Genomic DNA, 15,558 nt, shown 5'->3' on the forward strand with positions numbered 1-15,558 from the left:
ATAAATGACCTGACCATCATTGAAAAACCCTATTAAAAATATCATTTCAGCATCAGCTTTTAGATAAATAAATAATAGTATATAGTACATATGTGTTTTTATGTTTTTTATTGTTTATATGTACATGTTTATATTTGTTTATATGTTTTGTATTTATATTCTATATCGTTGTTTTACTATCACATAACACAAGTCTCAGACTACCTCAATCTGTCTTATTTAATATTAAATATTTATTTTATTTTCGTCGGTAATAATTACTTTGAAAACATTGGATCTATGGAAATGTAAGCAATAAGATGAAAAGATATGTCAAAATAAAAAGTCCATGGGTAATCAACAGGACTTTTCGTACTTGCACAAGTATCAAAGCGAGAGTCGTGCGGCTCAAAGTTATTCGTTTTATACAACTTTATGCCCACCTACTTCGCAAACATCTTTTTTCTGTTTCATTCGATGTTCAGTGCGAGTTGCGGCTTTGATTCGAAAAATGCAGATAGCATTTTCTTTATTATGGCGTATATTTTTAAAACTTTCCATATTTTTATTTTGTCGTTGAGTAGCAACTGATATTATTAGTTTTGACTGATTTTGCCTATCACAGAATAATACTCGAAATAATTAGCTCTCATAATTTACGTCCCTATTGCTTCTCTAGTTCTATTGCTAACTAAATAATACTGCATTAGTTACACTTGAACATGAAAGCAGCTTAAGTTTGCAGGGCGAACCGCAGGCCGACTACTCCATTCCCCATCTGTTCACGGTTCGGCTCCAAAGACTAATTACAACCCAGTTTTTACCACCTCACTGTAACATATTCCCACTGGATTTCACCACGGAAAACTTCTACCAGTCTTCAAGCGAATTTCACTCATTTTCATATATCCTCAACGTTCACAATCCTAGCACCGAAAGTGAAAAATGCACTTAGACTTTATGCCATTATCAACCTTATTATCATACGATTAAAGTGCATTTCGAAATAAATCAAATTCAAAATTTGCAGTAATTTAATAATAATGGTCTACCAATTTTGAACTTACCGGCTGTATACATAAGGGTTTAAATTAATCTGTGCTTTAAGAAACTGCTCCCATGCTTGTTAAATCTCAAGATTTGTCCGTACACCTCGAGTTGATAATTACTAATAACTGTAATTATTTTAATTTCTGATCTTATATTTATGAAGATAATAGCTGAAATTATGAGGGATCTTATCTCAATTACACTCTCTACCTTCAAATTTCAAAATAATTCAGGCCATTATTGTTTGAACAATTGCAAAACCATAAAATAAAATATCAGCAATATTATGATTCTCGAAAATTAAAACTGGTATACACAATTTCACATTCATATACTTTCGACAAATAATTAAAACGCGCATTGTAGTCGTGCGTTTTAATTTCGCTGAATGAAGTGCACGTCAAATTCAGATGATACGCGGAAAACATTCAAGTATGCATGAAACAGATCAATCGTCATATCAGGCTAGCAAAACAGACATGTAGCATATGCAGCGAATACCAGCTGAATAATTAAATTGCAATCAAATACCTATTTTGGAATTCCAAAAACCGACGAGTTTGAGCTCCAATACGTCGAATTATGCTTACGGATAGATACACTAGTTAAAGAATTTAATTTTAAAATAGTGCAGCGCATTATCCGCATCGTTTGCATCGGATCGCTGCATGTTTACCAATTAGATCCGTCCGCATTAGTAAAGAATATCCACCCTCCTAATTGTTGATAAATTTAAGACCCTCCCTATGACGGAGGGGGTTGTTTATGTTACCTGAATCAAGAATGAGCCGGTAACGAATCCCTCTCGGTTTTATTTACGTTAACAATTTCTATCAATTTGATGCGAGCCTGTACCGCAATGGCTGGTTATATTTAGGTAACCCTGTTATTCAGCGGGGCGTTATTCCCGCTCGCTGTATAGAGTCGCTCGCGAGCACCAGATAACAGTCTCGATTGCAGGCGAATGGAGGATCGCCGAGCCTCGCACGCTGAGCCTCGACGAGTTTTTGAATTTTTAAATTACTCATTGTGCTATGGAATGCTGCCCGTCGCAGATTCTCCCACGGGCATCCCCCTGCATTCGAATGTACACCCAAAAGCTTACACATATGTGCTAAAACACTTTGGCCGAGAAACCCATATCAAACCTTTCGGCTCGAGTTTAGAAATATATTCGCAAGCCTAGAACGTCCCCCCCCTGAGAGTGATACTAACGAATGTCGTCCTACATTGTTGATAGATAGAGTCGAAATATCCGCAAAACTCGATCGCATACTTGGCTAGTCTCCTTGCTTTCAACTAGTCGGGATCATTCCCGCAGATTCCCGCGCACTCTAACGTAATCCGTAACTTTTGCGATACTTCTCGAAGATCCCCACTGTAAAATTTTAATAGAACCTAATCGAGCTTGGCTGCTATAGAAAAATATGCACATATTCGTCTACACGTGCTTGAAGAATATCGTATAGAGAGATCATTCGACTGGAATGCAGCGAGATAAGTGGAACTATGTAGGGCGTTAACAAAGGCCGCCGAAGCGCTCTCGTAAGCAAGAAAGTTATTCCACTTACACAAATAAATCTATGATTGCTCAATATAGTACAATGTTCATTTCGCGACGTCGCTATAGTTACATGTATTTTAGTTGATACGGTTGTGGCGGAGTTGAAGTGGTGCTTTCTCCTGTTTTATGCGATGAGTTAGTGCTGTGTCGCGCTCGTTTCTAATGAAACATTCATTCGCGCTTATGACTCAGCAGGGACCGTGATGAATTCTAGGCACTAACACTTTTCGTACCTAATTTGCGTAGGTTTAGATTGTGTCTGGGTTTTGTAATATCGCTTGATTAACAACGTGACGTCAAAGGCTGATAACCGTGATTTCGCGTTTTATTAGATCTACCTATAGCAGTAAGTAAATGCATTCACATCGACCATTGTCTCTCATACAAATAATCGTCCAAGTTATCGGCAGAACCCGTTCCACTCTGGCGGCGTACCGCGTCGTAGAATGTTATTACCCGGGAAGCGCAGGCGCAACCGCGTGTGCGAGGGAGATAGACAAAGAAGAAAGTGGGAAGAGTGAAAGAGAGCCGTTCCGTGGGAGGAGGCAAGGGGTCAGCGAAAGTGCATTGCCACGGCCGCAGTGCAGCGCACCCGATGGGAAAAGTTGTTCTCGATGTAAGTAGAATGTGCCGACATTGGAAATGTTATGGGAAATGTTGAATGTAAAACATTGTTAACGCAAATCGCATGCAATTACCCCTTTTGTAAAAACTGTACAGTTACATGCCATATGAGATCAGTTCCCATCTAAAATCAAATTAATTTATTTTGTGAACATAGGCCACATCATTTAGTTTCGCGCAGTTTGTTTCCATTTCACTCTTATAAAAACATAATTCCCTACAAAGTTTATACGAAGTATAATTTAGATATACGGGTGAGGAACAGTGAAAAGGCGGTATCTTTAGAAGTAATATTTAAAAATTCTGTTAATTCATAACGAAGGCTGATACACCGCATAGAAAGCCCTCGCTCCAGTTTCGAGTTAAAGGAAAGGTAAAAATGAATCGTGTCAAGAGGGTTTTGGTACTCTCGACCAGGACAGAGTGGGTCTGTTGCCTGTCGAAAACAAAGAGGGCATTTTTCAAGAAAACTCCTTCCTTACAAGAACTTTCGAATCACCTGAGATTTACACTTCTGTTGTGCTTCTGATTTCAGTGGAATTTCGTGTTTTTTACACGGATGCAATATCTTTCATTTTGTGTACGCGAATAGTTTTATTGCAATATTATGACAAGTAATATTTCATATTTATTTGGCAACAGTGCGAAGCATTCCATGTAAGTACTTTTGTATTCTGTTTTTGTTACGTGATAGTTCAGTTTCCGCATGGTTTGAAAAGCCAATTTTCCTGGAAAAGTGTATTTACGCCCGCAAATTCCAGATTCCTTTCAAAGCTATTGTGACACGACACACTGTCGAGATTACTATGAAAATGTATGGAATGTGATTCGGACGTAGCGTCAACTACACATATTGCTAGTGACATACCTTCTGCAGATCCTAATCGAAAAATTAATGGACGGATGCTTACTCTTTCAAAATATACTGAACGGGTTTCGTAGACATTTAGTAATCCAGTACAGTATAAATCCTGTAATAGCACATAGAGCACTTTTACGCAAAATCGATGTATTTTTACTCTCTCAAATTCTCTGATTGATGTCTTGGTTTATACTTATTGGGCTATTTATACTTATTTGGCTTTATACTTATTGGGCTATCCCTATGAAAATCATTAGAAGACGTACTCGCAATATACGTAGAACATACTATATAATATACTGTATAATACTGACATACCGCTGTGGTTTAAAATTAGTATTCCATTTCTATACGTCTATATCATATTTTGTGAACTAAATTACAAAATACATATCCAAAATAACGTCATGTCAGTAAACCTCGTTGACAATGCTTTGAATTTTGAGTTGTCGAGTCGTCTTCAATATCTTTAAGTGGTTTTGATGCCTATACCTTGGGGCAAGTCATTGTATCTATTTCGGTTTTTTACTGGTTGAATCTCTTTATTGTGACTGTATACTAAAACTCATGATTTGTTTTAATTAATGCTTGTGTTATTGTCTATGTTATTTTATATTCACGAATCAGCTTTTTATTACTTACTAGTTATTGCCTTAGGCTCAGACTCCGTTAATGTGTTCATATTTTTTACGTATATACTATCTATATGTATAAATATTCCCTATATTAATTTCCAACGTTCTACGCTAATGTTTATAAAATATACCAAATAAATTCCAATCAGTCAAGGTATAGTTGTGACTTCAGTTCCTCGTCATGAAGGAATTAGTAGAAATTTAAATAAATTATGTATTTTCGTCCTATTTTAGTAGTTTTGGGTAGGCTTGTCGAATTCAACAAATATTTCCCTTTTCCACGATATTCAGAAACATATTCCCGGGTCCCTTAGCCGTGTTGAAATATGTATTTTTATTGTTATAAAAATTGGGAGATCCTCCCAAAACGGTGTAGGATTACAGGTTCTAAGGCTGTAGTATAATATGCAACGATTTTAATAGTTAATGCTCGCGTTGCCGTGTGAGTGGGCTTAAATTACTGCACATTCGTTCTCGAGTCTCTTGTGGATTTATGCTATGGCTTCCACGGCATTTGGTCTTGGATTTGTACTATGGTGCTCTTTTTATTGATCCTGGGAAGGCCTGAAGAGAAGGGTTCTCCGAGCAGTAAAGAAACACTTTATTTAAAATTGACTTCCCAAACTAAAAAAAAACATTAGTCATATAAAATGGAAACCGCATATAATTTTAAGTCGGGAAAGCTAGGTTAATATAACTTCTGAACTAAACTGTTATTATGGGACTTCAAAAATTTATACAACAAATTCTAACTAAATATTATTGTTATGTTGTATAATTATTTATGTTTACGAGTACGAATGCTGGTTTGGTTTTATGGTAACAGTAGTAGTCTAGTGTAAAGTAAAAGGTACATAGGTACTAATGAAGTATATTCACAAACCCACATATCCTCTGGAGGTCCATGTTCAGAAGTTTTGCAGTGGTTTGCTGACAGTCTGAATGAGCGAAACTAAAATGTATTTTTGTACCCCGTACATTCACCTGCTCAGAACTATCTCATTGATATATAAATAAATACCTGTATATATAGTCCATATTATAATAAAGAGGATGGTCAGGGTCGATCTCGACAAACGATTCGCGACCAGATGGCAGATCTCCTTCGTAAGAGAGATTTTAAGAGCACCTATAACCGGAGAGAGAGTGCATGAAGAGAGTGATGAGTACAGAGGAGATTTGTCAAAGATTGTGGCAAATGGAAATCCCTAGTCTCCGCCTACCCCAATGGAAAGCAGGCGTGATAATATTATGTATCGTTCATAATATTACTTATTTATATTCTCGTCAATAAACATATAAATTCCAAATTATACAACAGCATAGGAAAACCCTGAAACGGCCATAACGAAACACTGTTTCCCCATTTAATGTTTCTCCTTTTCTATCGTTAAAATAAAAAAGTAGGTATGGTACTTCCATTGCCGCGAAAGTATTTTTAAGTCTCGTAAAAATTTAATTACGTCGGTTAATTGAAAGCGGGGGTTTGTTTGTTTGTCTTTGCCGTATATTTTTATCGCCGCCATATTTTTTATCTAACACTCCAAATCTGGGTTGTGTGAAGCTTATGTCAGTTTAATTCTATTGTAGGAAAATATTGAATGATTAAAGAAGTATAGCTTGACCGATAAATAGGAAATTACCTCGGAGATTACAGTCTTTGGTGGAAATCTTTTTGCACAAATAGAGGTAAATTGACAAATAAAAACCTACCAACTTATCTATCAGATTTTTTTCTCTATTATACTATTACGTTCTGTCAAACAAATTCACATTCAGCTTACAGCGCATCTTTATCTTTAAAAATCCAGAATATTCGTGATGTTTAAAGCGAAAATGACAGCGTTATTGTATTTACATACTAAATACAAATTTTCATACCAGGACACGAAAATTCGAATAAAATAATGTGGAGTAAATCTGTGAATTACTGAGACTGGAGAAAAATCGCACACTTTACGTAAAGTTCCACGAATGTCGACGTTTTCTGAACAGTTAGCTGCCAATTATGAATTAATTTACAAAAGATTACATATTCTTTCCGGAATACTTGAGAAACTTTTTAATTAAAATTCTTTCGGCTTCCCCGAAAGAAATCTTTTACGGCTAACTGATAATTTCAATTTCCTATTTTCATAGTCTTCTCGGTGTATTCTTGATTAGGGAGTTTTTTTAAATTAATTAGATACTTAATGATATTAACAGTTATTACATCGCGTTCTAAATTTAATCTGTTTTATGAAAAGGATGTCATGTTTCTTTTGTTTGAATATAAGTGTCACTTGGTTTTTATTCGAAATATGGCTTAACTTATGTGATTATATGACTATGATTTGTTAACATGGTAGTAACTCGGCACTAAGTATACCACGAAGTACTAATCGCGTTAGGAACAATTGCTTAAATCGCGAAAGAAAATCTTTAGTACAGATACTTATTTTTGATGCACGTTTCGATAAAATTATCAAAATTTCAAAGTCGTCTTTAGTTTGTTACATTTGGCTGCGCCTTGTTGTGGGATACATTACTTATATAATTACCCTGCAATAAAGTATAGTTACCATCATAGCAGTATCATTATTTGATTTAAGTACTCTCAATCTGACAAATATCATTGACATATTACAGTATCATAATGATGCTTCCGACATTAGTGCATAAAAGAGGCAAGCGAATTTATTTCATGAACGTAGCGCCAGTGGAACATTTCATTCAGCGCGCCGCGCCTCCCGCAACGACTCCACGCGATTCTTTTCATAACTATGTCAGTTGTCATACCTTTTAAAAAACCCTATTCATTTTGACCTCAAGATGGGACTTAATAACGGTCGAAATAGCGGAGAGGTTCGCATCATTACGATTTAATTTCGGGGAGGAGGCCGTGACAAAGTCTGTCTTGCCATTATACTGTTCCACCTCGGAGGATGTTTAATAAACAAATGACGTGGGGCCTTGTAACGACGTTCCCTTCTTCGTCCCTTGGAGCTCCACTTTAATGTTGTGACAGCGAGAGAAAGGAACCGGATAGATACGGCATCGGAGGTGTCGATTTGTGATCTAATTTCAAAAAGGTCAAGTTTTTCTACTTCATGAATTACAGTTGTTATGTTTTAGTATAATTTGTCATTGAAACTGTTCGGACTATATCGCACAGGCACAGGTAATTGTTTTCTTCACTTGTGGTTAAAAATGGCTATGAATTGCTAAAATGTTGCAGACATAAAAATTCAACTTCTTTTTATATTTCCTTCCAAGTTGAAATCCGTATAATTTCCAAAGATTTTGTTCTTGGAAAGCTGTAAAATCGTGAATGGAGATAACAGGCGTTTTGCCCGCTCCACGGCTCCCCTCACTAATTTATTCCTCCAAGTTGGCATCGTTATAGTCGTATCTAGCGCCATTGGTGGGCTTATACTTTATCCCAGTTAATTCCTCCAACATGTGGGATCGCGCTTTACAATTTACTCACTATAATTTATCAATCTATTTTCTATTCAATTTTCTTGCTATAAATACATATTGTATATAGGTATATCGTTAGATTACGTGTAATCTTAATTCATCGTTCTGAACAATGCCAAAGCAACTTGTTACAGCTTCGTCAAATTCACACGCACCTCCGAATACATCACAAATCATACACCCTTAAAGACTTTGAGACTAAAATGCCAATACGTAATTTGATCAGGTTAATTTCGAGGCGTGTGTACATGTGAATGTAAAGGAAACTCACGTCAAAAGGCAAACATCGGACTCGGAGTCGTAATTTCGTAAGCTGTCAAGGAATGTAATAACATTGTATTGTTTACATTACTTACAAATGGGTTCGATACCACCACAAACATTAGCACCTGTCACCGTGTCGCTGTCTTAATGACAGTATTTATAAGGAAAACTCGGGGAACACGAGAACACAATTTGGTAAAAGGCACAAGTTGTCAAGCGTGAGGGGCGCGGTGCTCGCCCCTGCGAGCCAGCCCACCGAATTATTGACTGAAATGACATTTGTATTGATCTGTCATGAAAATTTTAGTGGCTATAAGTAATGGAATAATAACGAAAATATATAAGCTATTTCTACGGTTCAGCAGCCTAAATAGTATCTTATAAGGTGTAGCTTGACTTGATTTTCTTTCTTATCGAGTGTGTTATTGCTAATACTTAGGCAGTTTCCTTCAAGTCGTCTAATAGCATCTGACATCTGAGGGATTTCCCTTTATTCGAATTCGATTTTTAATCCAAAAATTGTGGTAAAGATAGGATTTTGATTGTGATTGAAAGGATGGAAGATGTAATAAAAATAATAATTAAAATAATAGAACACTATGCACTAAGATAATGGAAACAAACATTATAAATATGTCCACATGTCGTTAACCTTAGAAACTCAATTCTACTTCATAACTGCCGTCACCTAACACAAACTAATACCGCATAATAAACCCAATCGATAAAACAGCCGATTAAACCAACAAAGGCTTAACGTATGACAAACACTGCCCACGAGAGCCATGGCCAAATCGCGGCTATCCCATAGGCTATCCCCACAAATTTACCCACAACAAACCACCTCGTGAGAGCTGAAACGAAGATTAATCGCCGGGCCAGGGATTACCGTGGTTGCGGTGGACTTACCTATTTAAACTAAAACCGACTGACCCCTATCACCACACAATACAGCTCAAAATCATCCATCCACCTAGGCCTAGACGTTTTCAATTCGACATTGTTATTTCATTACATTCACCGTTACAAATTTTAAACATCAGCCATGTGAGATTTATTGGGAACCTGTTGTTATTCGCTGCACTTTGTTATAATATTGCGGAGTTATATTTCTCTTCAGTAAATTTTACTGATCTCTATTTATATTCATAAAAAATTGAGCCTAATTATTTTTAAACATAGGTAACGTTCAGAACGCATAACGTTTTACGCATAACTATTTGAAGCTTAATTAACCTAACCTAAAAGATATTATGCCATATTGACATGACAAAAATCAATTATGCCAAAATATTTTTTGTGAAAACCAGTATGCCAAAGAACAATAGGATAAAATAAATTATTAGAAAAAAAAGGACCACAATTTGATATTTTCTTATTTAATTCTATTTGCTTATAACTGCTAACAAAACATCATCATTTGCTGAAGTCGATAGCGCATCAGAACGGGCAATACATGAGAAAAATAACAAAGCACCGAGTCCGGATCTCATTTAGACAAATCGTTCGTAGCGGTCAAGTCAGATACCAATAACAAGGGCCAGGCTGCTATTGTAGTCCAAGTCGTCATTAGGCCTCTTCCGAACACATCACCACTCCATTCCTGCACCGCCTTCAACCTTATCCCCCACGCAAAAAGAGTTAAATTTCAATGTTTTCCATCGACATCCGCCTGCATTCGTGTATGGATCCCGAGACCCAATAACCGGCGCCACCCGACCGTCAATCGAATTTGTACGATTGATTTTGATTCATAAATTGCCGGTCCCTTATCTACAGAAAATATGTATTCTAAGACCGTTAATAAGTACTCGAGCCAATATATAGTAAAATACTAGGCAAAATAAATACGAATGTTTCTATATACGTATGTATTTCGTATTTATTTTGAGTTGACTGAAGATATTTCAGAAAAATCATAAGGATAAAAATAATTCAATTGTTAAAACGAAGTGCTTTTAAAGATATGTAATGTAATTGGCTGTATAAAATAAACAGAGGCATGGAGAAAAGTACTTATACAAGGAATAAGTTAGCGAGTCTCAATGCGCGGCCGGACTATTTAATTTGTCATAATAAAACACGCGACGGCGCTGTTCTAGAGCAAAGCAAACGGCGACTTGTTACGCTTAAGTCAATTAATCCGCTGCAAATCCACAGAACAGAACTGCATTTTTAAACCGAGATAAATTTGCAAAAATATATTAAAGAAACACATTTAAATTTTGCGGACAAAGTGTAACCCTATCTGCATTTTAAGTTTTCAAAGATGTCAGCACGTTTTTACCTTTGAGAAATCTCAGAATGGCAGAAAAGGTGTAGTGGTCGAAACTGATATTTTGCTACATATATTAGGACTCAATTTCGTTTGGCAAAGTAGAAGCGGAGTTGCTGTTTAATTCAGTAGCTTGGATAATAAAACACGCGACAGTCTATGTGGAGAGCAAAGCAAACTCGGACTTGTTGCATTTAAGTTAATTAATCCCGGGCTCGATCTGATAAAGTCAGCGAGTGAACTCCTCGGAGCCCTAACTACCAGGCCCTCGCCGCCTTATTTGCAAGCAACACGTGGTCATAGAATAGAAATACTCCCAAGATAAGCGGTCACTATCCGCCTCTAAAAAGACATGAAGATGCCGACGCGAACTGAATATTCTCTGGAATTCATTTTAATTTAACTAAAACACATTGAAACTTCATTAATAACGAATTTAATACTGATCGTCATAGTTATAGATACCAATAAGATTTTAAGATGATATTAATAGTGGATTGCATCGTCAACTTTGATATTAACTTTAATCTGTTAGAGTTTGACGTTGTTAAAATCAACGTCAAAGTTAATTGGTGCAACTCATTAATTAATTCAAACTTTGTTATACCGGGCCACAGAGACGTTCTAATGGAAACTTTATTTTCTAATTTTGAACCTGTTGCTATACCTACCTATATTCATCGCTCGAGCACAATATCACACACAAAAGCATTCGTCCAATTATTTTCATTTCGACATTCGATCGTATAACCCGTTTAAATTTTATTCGATTCTAATAGTTAAAAATATTTGTAGACTGAAGAGGAAACAGGTTCCAAGTAACGAAAAAGTAAATTGTTAAAAATCAATCATTCAAATAAACATTTCGCTTTTCCGAGCGTAAACATGTAATTTTCACAATAACTAAATGGAATTTAGTTAATGTGAAAATTAATTTAACATGCCAGTATCAATGACTGATTCAGAGAAAGTCTCAATTGTACTTGTCTAATTTAACAGATTATTACCTATGCACTGAATTGTTACAAAGTCGTAAGTTAGCCTGTCTTTGATCTGTAAACATGAGGAAGTTATACTTGTATACGTAAGGTAAGAAGCTATTAAATACCTTAAGAAGATATTAATAGAAAATCAGTATATTGAAATCGCTTATTTGCGTATTTGGGATAAAGTTATGTAAGTTATAATGGCATAATAAGGTTTTATATCTGAGGGACAGGTTTGAAAAATGTGATTTATGTTGGAATCGAGCAAGCGTCAGGTGGTATAAAATATATAATTCATAAAGCCGAAGCGAAGTGGGGACTGGGGAATCTCAATGCGTGCGGCAAGTAGCCTAATCCGGACTTACCTGCCGTCCTAGGTGAGCGATAAACGTAGCAATGCCGCGCGACAAATATCAAATACTGCAACCTCGTAAGTATTTTTTTAAATAATTACGAGGTTGCAGTTAGCAACCTCGTAATTATTTAAAAAAATACTTACGTTTTTATGCACAGCAGAGTTTTTTAATTTATAAAGCGCCATTGATTAAATTTTGGCAAAATCCTACGCGAATCGCGTAAGTATGTGATAATCCAAACCAGTAATGAACATACATTCGCCTTTATTTATATTAGTGGTGTTGTCGTAATCATTCATACACAGCCGGCGTTGCTTCGCGTCGTGCAGCGGTCAGTCGCCCACCCAGAACACCGAGTTAGCTGAGCCGAAATGAGTGCCAAGTGCCGCAGAAACTGCTCAACTGCCGCATATTTGCTTTATCTAATAAAATATAAGGTTTGATATTTTATTGGCATTCGTAATCGGTAGTCAATAAAAAAAATAATATGCGTTTTTGGTATGGAATTATTGGTATTTTATTAGATCTATCGGATTGAAATTTAATAAGATTTCTTAACGTTGTTACTAGTCAATAAATAGGCCAAGAAAGATTATTTTTCATTTGAAATATTACATAATATTAAATTACAAAGAGTTAGCAGCACTAAAATAGAAACGTACTAGAAGAATATAAACGCCCAAAATGAACTGACGCAATCCATAAATAACAGTGTAATAGAATTCCACGTATAATTTCCTCCGACACAAGTTTATGTTGTGATATAACATGAGTACGTGACCTCTTAACCGCTTCGGAGCAAAAAGGCGCATCTCTAGAATTGTGAGATCGTGGCCAGTGGTGGTTTTAGCACGGGCGATGAAATGCTAGTAGTTTGCAGCTTTGATAAGTAATATTTAATTCAGAATATGACGTAAAAAGTGCCTGTGAATGTCTAATTTCAGAATCAAAGTCAAATCATTTGATTTGATTTTTGGTTTGACATTTCTACGGCGCGCTCATTTCTAGTGCAGCCATGATGTGTGCGATCTAAATATTCATTCGCAGAAACGGATCACGCCTGCGCACTTTGCCAATTTGGTAACGTATATTGTGCGACCTAAAGAAAAAAAAAATGGAAACCTGAGACGCCCCTTTGTATCCGGCGCCCTGGACGGTCGCACAACCGCGCCTATATCTGGCCCATAAGTAAAGTTCAAATGTTGAAACAGGGGAATGAAATTCGAGTTGTAATTTATGCCGCCAGAGTATTAGGGTAAGATGTAGCAGATATCAGTATGTGACGGCGCGAACGCGTACCTTCCGCATATGACGTATGGCCGTAATTAGTGCGTGCTGTAGTATTATATAATCTGTGGCACTGGGTACTGTTACTCGTACATACACGGGCGTAGGGTGATATGCCGTACTCCCAATTTATAATGCAGTGGTTGGATATGAATGTTTTACTGCAGATATAACAATGTAGCAGTGAAATAGGAAATCAAGTGCCGAGTGAAAAGCAAGCAATGAAATTAAAGTAACTTTGTGCCTACCGACTTATTATACCCGAGATACCCGGAAGCTTTCGCGGGCTAACACAATATTGTGACTATTAACTTTAGGCATAGTGTTTTGCATTATTAAACAAATTCAACGAATAGTGCAGTACATGTAAATGACTGAATTTATTTTAGGGGTTTTATAAAAATAAAAAATATTCATTTTCTCTTTATCTTGAACTCACATCATAACTAAATTAACCAAGCAAACGAAGCAACAGATCGCACAAAATTTAACTTGACTCCAGACTACAATACTCGTCGCAAGTTTCGCCTACATCTATTAACAACCTTAAAGAAACTGTAAACAAAACTTGCTGCCTGCAAACAATTGTTCCTAAAGACTATTTACTAGACGGTCTCAGGCTACCGGCAAAAGGTATTATACTTAATAGCGACGTCGGTTCGCATGTACCTTGCGGTTTGCAGGATTTACAAGTTTTCTATTGGTCCAAATGCTTATTTGACCCGCCGCGACTTGCTAACTTTCAGAATCGTGTTCAACTAAGTTAGTTTTGAAAGCCCTTTGATATTTGTCCCGCTGTGGTGAGACGACGATATTAACGGTTTTGTGTATTGTAAATCATAGATTCGAGTTTTATGAAGGGTCAAAGGGACCGTGATTAGCGTTTATCGATATTTGTAATCCAATACGGGAGGCTACAACTTTTGGAATATTCAAACTTATACAGTTTGCATGATCGTTTTCGGATGGCATTTAAATTTTATTGATATAAGGCTGTTTGAAAAATTGCATGTAACTTTGACCGTTAGAGAAAAAGAAAGTTGACAGTTTGAGATATTTTTAGTTAAGCAGTTCCATTCATTGCTGATTCATGTAATGCGTGTTGCAATAACGTTGATATTCGCATCAAGCGACATGTAAACAAACGCTGACGTCACCGAACCCGCAACCGCCGCACAACAAAGAACATCCATCTCGCGGCAAACGGCACAGCGTTTAATAAAACGAAAAGACATGCATTAATTATACGGAAACAAAAGGGCGCGCCGCGAGAACAATCTATTAAACAAAACGCCAAGTGACAAAACTTGATTCCGACTAATTAGCAATACAAACATGAATCACGGCTATTAGTTGTAATTGAATTGTCGGCGGCGGTGGCGGCAAAGTTGCGCGGCAAATTTAAATATCGTCAAGACTTCGCACCCACTCAGCGTTCACTTCACTTAAATATTTCACAATGTAATCCGATTAAATATGTAGGAATATACATTTGTGAGTCTATGAGTATCAGGATAATTAACGATAGGTTCTCGTTAACATTCGCGGTGCGTAGCAGTGTCTATTGGCAAATAATTAAATATTTCTAGCAGACCAACGGACACTAAATGAGTACGATAGCTATTGCAGCCGATGGAGCGCCGATTATTTTTCATTGAAATTTAGTAAAAAAAACTCCGCCGCGGTTGCTTTGAGAAAATTATCTCCCCCATTGACTAAAATTTTTCACAGAAAGTTTGACATCAATCCATTACTTTTTCCACGTTTATCTCTGAAAAACGTCACGACGAAGTTGAATTGTGTTAATTGCTATGTTGGATACTTTTTGCGGGGAAATTTCGTGTGAAAAATAAAGACCGTTTGTGGAAGATTTTTTTTAAACTACTACTTTAACTGATTTTTCACAAATAAAAGTAATTATAATAATTACTTTTATTTGTGAAAAATCAGTTCACAAGTCAATACTATTCACATTTCAAACACAATAAAAAAATGTATCCAAATTATATAAATCCTCTATTTTTTAGCCAATTTTTTTTGCCGAGTTGCGTTTGTAATTGAAGAAAGTACTAATTCGCGGAAATCGTATTTTAGCGCCACATAGTTGAGCTTGTTACCCGGTCGGAACTCGCCGACACACGTCGAGTAAAACAATGTTTAAATTGATTAAAGCCCTTGCACACACGGCGCACAATTGCTTTTGTCCACAAATAC

The 15,558-nt window shown here is 36.4% G+C and overlaps 1 protein-coding gene across 11 annotated transcripts in view; it reads left to right on the forward strand.

Moving 5' to 3' along the window:
* The window catches only part of heph (hephaestus), a 359,023-nt gene that overhangs the window by 227,998 nt on the left and 115,467 nt on the right, over window positions 1-15,558 (forward strand). The window lies entirely within an intron of this gene.

This window comes from Plodia interpunctella, chromosome 6, assembly GCF_027563975.2.
Source record: "Plodia interpunctella isolate USDA-ARS_2022_Savannah chromosome 6, ilPloInte3.2, whole genome shotgun sequence".
Classification (NCBI taxonomy): Eukaryota; Metazoa; Arthropoda; class Insecta; order Lepidoptera; family Pyralidae; genus Plodia; species Plodia interpunctella.